The sequence below is a fragment of the Pongo abelii genome, chromosome 3, assembly GCF_028885655.2.
Source record: "Pongo abelii isolate AG06213 chromosome 3, NHGRI_mPonAbe1-v2.0_pri, whole genome shotgun sequence".
Classification (NCBI taxonomy): domain Eukaryota; kingdom Metazoa; phylum Chordata; class Mammalia; order Primates; family Hominidae; genus Pongo; species Pongo abelii.
Genome location: NC_071988.2, coordinates 148,123,890 through 148,130,071, shown reverse-complemented (window position 1 = coordinate 148,130,071; position 6,182 = coordinate 148,123,890). Strand labels below are relative to the sequence as shown.

Below are 6,182 nucleotides of genomic sequence, written 5' to 3'. Positions count from 1 at the left end.
TGAAAGCAGGACCGTAAGAAAATGGAAATGAAATTAGAATTTGGAAAAACAATGCAGCACTAATTAGTGAGTTTAATATGCACAGATAGAGAGAATGGAATGGGAAAAATGGACAGGATGGCCTTAATTGTGCTTTGTTTAGCTTAGCCATTTGGTTAGCCAGAGCTTTTACAACCAGCTCTTTTATAGCTATGACATCTTTATGCAGCTGTCCTTTTCTTTTTCTGACTTGGCTGCTTTTGTGCACATTTCAAATGTTTTTGATCAAATGCGTATACAGTCCAATGTGCTTTCCCTGAAAGCACTGTCCCTTGACTAGGGACAGCCTTAGAGTAGCTTTCATCAAGAATAAAGGTATGGGAAGGGGGTGGGAGGATGATAGGAGGCAGGATGCTGGCTGTGTCTTAACCGTTTGAAAGAGATTAGAAGGGAAGTGACATGACTATTGAAAGCCTGTCGGCTGGTCCAGAAAAGTGCCTCCACACAGGAGAAAGATCCATAAAATACCAAAGATTTCATGTGTAGCATTGGTCATAATGGCTACTGCTTTTTTCCCCACTTGGATGGAGTAAAAAGTGAAGTTCCTGGACAAGCTCCGTGCCCCTGTCTCCTTCAATGCTGGCAGTGACCTGCACAGATAGGATTTCACATTCATACATATAGACAGGCTGTCTCCCCTGTGATCCTAATGCTTCATGGTTATCATCTAAGACCCTCTGCCTCTCCCACAACATAAATCTTTTTTCTTTTAAAAAATTAAAATAAAAGAGGCTGAGCTAGTGAGGATAGAATATATTACCTCATTCTATTTGAGGCCCTGTGGCAACTCAAGATTAACTAAACCACTGAATAATCTCATTTAGAAAAACAGGCATGCAGCTCAAATTGGATCATTCTGTTTTGTTTTTTTTTTCCACCACAGAAGAGATAGGAACAAAATACATTGAAAGAACATACAAATAGCATTAATTGGAACAGTCACTGTTAAAACAATCCCACCAGACTATTCCAAGAACACTTTTGGTCAACTTGGGACTTTTGAATTAAGATTAATAGGAATTTGATTTGTGAATTTGGATTTTCCACATCATCCCTATAAATAATATTATGTATACACATGATAAAAATTTATAATGTACTCATAGTGCTTATATTTGATAATTATATATATGTACAACATGACAAAGGTAAAGAATAATAAAGAATTAAAACATAATTTCTTATAAATATCACAATAATCTATCTTCATATCAATAAATCAATTGGTTACACACAGTGTATTCATAATGAAAAAATACAGCCTTTCTAGTTCAGTGGGATATATAAGGTATCATATGCGATAACATACATAGATTCAAGATATTAGATTATTTATTATTTTTCTATGTTTAAAAATGCACATTGCCAGGCCATTCTTAAATACACTGGCATTTGTCTCGGGAGTTTATGCTAGCAATTTATAGATAAAAGTTGTTGCCAGTTGCTCTAGAGTTACTCTGTTGAATATAGGGTCAAATATAGGAAATTTATAAAAGACAAAATTTGCCTTCTTATTGGACACACATATTCTTGGGTCTTTGCAGGAGAAATTTGCCAATAGTTTTCTAAATAAACATATATTTAAAATAAATTTTCCATTACATTGTAAGAAATGCTACAGTTCGTCAAGCTTTCCCATTCTGCCTTTTACTTGGGCATTAGGTTACAAGGAGTATGTTGTGTGCTTTTTATCTACTTGTCTTTATGTCTGATCTATCTACCTATCTTCTATCTTTCTCTCTATCCGTCATCTATCTCTCATGTATCCGTCTACCTACCATATCTCCCTCTTCTCTCTTCCCACTCTTTTCATCTATCTATCCACCTACCTACCTACCAATATATTTATTAATCTATCTCTCATTCATTTGCATACCTATTTAAATATTTATCTATCACTTGATCTATTTTTTTCTCGAGATGAAATGTTGGATTAATCATAATCCCAAATTTCTAGAACACTGTTATTAAGTGTTTACGCAGGGCACCTCTCTTGTTCAGCCTTTCTTCAATCCATCCTTTTTTCTTTCCTGCATTTCTTATTGTTTAACCTCTCTCCACTTATATTTTTCTCCCAACAGAAGTAATAATTCTGACACATTGGATATCTATAATTTATTTGCCTGTGCTTTTCTTTTATGTGTGTATAACTTTAATTTACACAAGTGCTGTTATGTTTTAAACTATTTTTTTTCCACTCAGCACCATGTTTTAAAGGTCTGTTCATGTCCTGTGTTGGTCTGTTTTTCACTAACTGCTATGCAGTTTACATAGTGTTCGTACACTACATTTTGTCCCTTCCTTCCAATGATGAACACCTGGGTTGCATCCACATCACTGCTACTAAAGATGGCACCATAATGAACATTTGTGTGTTTTCTCATACTGGTGCAAGAATTGCTCTAGAATACACATCCAGAATATGACTGTATCTAGTCATAACATATATCTATGTTTAATTAATTTAATACTTTCACATTACTCTTCAGAATACCTAGGCCAATTTAAACTCCCACCAGCGATGTCTACAATTTTTCATATCCCTACTTCCCAGGCAGCACTTGCATTATATAACTTTCTCATTGTTGCCACTGTAATAATTGCAAATTAATATGTCTTTTTCATAATAACCTTCTTTTGAGTCTTCACTTCTGTGAAATAATGGTTCACAACTTTTGCTCATTTTTTCCTATTTTGATTTGCTATCATTTTATTATGGATTAGCAAGAATTCTTTGTATATTCTGATATTAGACATTTGTGGTTTTAGATATTGCAAATAATTTCTGGAAATAATAAACTGGTTTCTTAACTTTGTGTCCTTTTGTTGACAGAAAGCCTATATTAGATGCTATAGAATCTATGAGCAATTTATCTTTGTTAACATTTATTAACCTCTGTTAACTTTATTATTATTATTTTATTACATTTTTTCCTGGTTGCCTATCTTGATTTATATTGTAAAGTTTCCATACTTGCTTTAATTAATTTACATATAATTATCGTACACGAGAGGTAATGTTATAATGATAAGAATAGTTTCTGCAACATTAAGTATAGATCAAAAAAAGAAGAAATGACTTTAGACAAGTAGCTTGAATAAAATTACAAAGAGGAGTGCATTAAAAAATACCAGCAGTAAAATCTCTTGAATAATTAAAATGACAGGCTAAAAATAATTTTTTTTTTTTTTTTAGAAAATACTAATTTGCTGCTGGCACTCTATATTCTTCTTCTTTGTTTTAATGGATGACTTGTATGTACCTCTGCCGGCTTGTCCCCTGGAGGCTTTGGCAGATGAAATTACCTGTTTAAGTTTATTCTGAATTAAATTTGCTGTTGTATTCAATGAGTCATTGTGCATATCCACTTTAGATATGTCTGGTAACAGAGGTCCAGTCATAACCTCATTACTACTTGAGTTTGTTTCAAGAAAAGTTCCAAGTTTACGATCATCTTCTCTTCTTCTTTGGCGCTCCTGCAGTTGTGTTGTCCTAGGCATAAATCTGTCAACTGCCTCTGAAGGAGTAATAGCCTTTTGTGCACCAGGGTAGGCCACTGAGTTTTTAAAAGTGTTTATTTGTGTTTTCTGCAAAGAATCATTGTGGTTATAATGCCCCATTGTTTTACCATGGTTTCTACGATCCTTAGAAGAGTCTGATGCTCTCTCTACATGCCCCGCAGATGAACACATACATTTTGAGAAGAAATAAAGGCAATTCACAGGAATATGGAAGATAAGGATTTGAGTTCCCTGCAGTAGTGTTCACAGCAGCTGTACAAAATCCAGACATCTCTGAGTGGAAGTCTTGTCTAAAATTCTCTGTGTCTTTATGCTCTGTAACCAATTTCTTTGTCACGTAATGGTCTTTATATTGCAATTTAAATGGTGAGGGAAAGGAAAACAGAAGTGGCTTATTTATTGTTTTCATCATTCAGAATCATATAATTTAAAAAATCACTTAAAAATGTTAACAAATTCTACTCCAAAAATTTATTCCTTGAGAAGGGAATATATTCACGTGACTTAAAATCTTTATTTTCAGTAGTTCTTACTACATATGCCTTCTGCACTTCTGGTTTTTTTCTAGTTTCTTCAACTGTTTCAAATTCTGGAGCATAGCACACATGAAGCAATCCACTGAGGAAGCTCTGTTCATCCATTTTTCTCTTGGCTGTCCTTGCACTTTGTAAGTTTATAAATTTAATAAGATAGACTTCAGTAAAGTCTTCTGCTGGGTATTCATCTAGAGCATTGTACTGTTCAGTTGCACCATACAAAGCGAATTGCTCAACTATTTCCTTCATGGCTCCTACAGCAGGAACTCCTTGTATTAATAAGTACTGAGATTCCAAATTGATTGTCTATACCTTGACAGCAAGAGGCCATCGTCCCTCCCGATATTTGGCCCACGTGTTGCATACTGCCCTCTGGACGTGGTGGTCAAATAAACTCACTAGTTCACCACTGCTCGAAGCTAATCTTGCCTGCTTTGATCCTCCCTCTGTTAACCTTATAGACTTATCTTTTACAACGAGAACTTTTTTTGAAGTGTACCTTTTTGTATGGCATAAGATAGAAATCCAGTTTTATTTTCTCCATAAAGTGAGCCAGTATTCATACATCATCAACTAAATATTCAGTTTTTGGCACATTGATCCATGTACTATTTAAATACATGATCTTCTTTTCAGAAAACAAGCAAGCTAGAAGGCAATGAAGTGACATTTATAAAGTGCTGGAAAAAATATGTGTGTTGTGAATATATATTTTTCAGAGAGATACTAAGGGGCTTTACTGCGTGAGGCATACTCTATAAGAAAGATTTAACATTTCTTTCTTTTTTTTGTTGAGACAAGGTCTCACTCTCTCACCAAGGCTGGAGTGCAGTGGCATGATTTCAACTCACTGCAACCTCTGCCTCCTGGGTTCAAGTGATTCTTGTTCCTCAGCCTCCCAAGATTTAACATTTATTTGAATATTTTGTATGTGAAACAGTGTAAATATTATTTAAATGTAGACTATGATTAATTAAATATGTATATTGTAAGCCTTAAGTCAACCACGAAATTTTCTTAAAAATAATGAAGTCAATATAGGTAATAAAAGGGTCTCATAAGTATTGCCCAATTAATCTAAAAGAAAAACAGAAAAAAGAGAGGAGAACAATATTTTTTAAAGAACACATGGAAGAAATAGAAAACAACTGTCACGATGGTAAATTTTGACCAACCACCAATAATATTAAATGTGAATGGCCTAAGTACCCCAATTAAAAGATGGAGATTGTTAGATTGAATTAAAATAAAAACAAATTAAACTATGTGCTATCTACAAGAAACCTTTTTCAAATATGAAGTTAAGGAAAGGATGCAAGCAAAAAGGAAGGCAAAAGATACTGTATGTGTTATACCTGAATTGTGTCTCTCAAAATTATGTATGTTGAGACCCTAATTCCCAATATGACTGTATTTGGAGATAGGGCTGTTAAGAGGTAAATAAGATCAAGTGAGGCCATAAGGATAGGGTCCTAATACTGTGGGATTGGTGGACTTACAGGAAGAGAGAGAGATCTCTTTTTCCCTTTCCATGCACATGCGCATGGAAAGGCCATGCGAGCACACGGTGAGAAAATGGTCATCTGTAAGCCAGGAAGAGGGCTCTCATCAGAATTCAAACCTGCCAACATATCAGATTTCTAGCCTCCAGAACTATGAGAAAATAAATTTCTGTGCTTTAGACATCCAGTCTATGATATTTTGTTGTGGCAGTCTGGGCAGACTAAGTCACCATACAAACCTTAACCCTAAAAACTTAAGTAGCTATATTAATATCAGATAAATTTCAGAACAAAGAATATTATCAGAGATAAATAGGGTTATTATATAATGAAAAAGCAGTCAATTTTCCAAGATGTGACAATTTTAAGCATTTTGCACCAAAAAACAGAGTTTCAAAATACATTTATAAAAAAGAACTGAAATCCCAGCACTTTGGGAGGCCAAGGCAGGTGGATCACCTGAGGTCAGGGTTTGAGACCAGCCAGGCCAACATGGTGAAACCTCGTCTCTACTAAAAATACAAAAATTAGCTGGGCGTGGTGGTGCACACCTGTAGTTCCAGCTATTCTGGAGGCTGAGGCA

The 6,182-nt window shown here is 34.7% G+C and overlaps 1 pseudogene; it reads right to left on the bottom strand.

Annotated features, from left to right (window-relative positions):
- Positions 1–3,260: 3,260 nt before the first annotated feature.
- The window catches only part of LOC100431240 (RNA-binding protein 48-like), an 84,015-nt pseudogene continuing 81,093 nt past the window's right edge, over positions 3,261–6,182 (bottom strand).